Genomic DNA, 214 nt, shown 5'->3' with positions numbered 1-214 from the left:
CCTTATTTTAGGGGCATATATACTTTACAATACTGTATACCCAATATATAGTGTATATAAAAAAAATATATAAATACCTCCCATGGATCACTTTTTATTATAAAAACAAAATAAACAACGAGACCCCCCAAAACCCCAAAAAAAAATTTTAAATTTTTAAAAAAAAAATTTACCCCCTTTTTTTTTTTTTTTAATTTTCCCAAAATTCCCCCGA

This window comes from Penaeus monodon, chromosome 23 (genome assembly GCF_015228065.2).
Source record: "Penaeus monodon isolate SGIC_2016 chromosome 23, NSTDA_Pmon_1, whole genome shotgun sequence".
Taxonomy (NCBI): Eukaryota; Metazoa; Arthropoda; class Malacostraca; order Decapoda; family Penaeidae; genus Penaeus; species Penaeus monodon.
The sequence above is the reverse complement of the archived record's forward strand: the minus strand, read 5'-3'. Positions refer to the sequence as shown.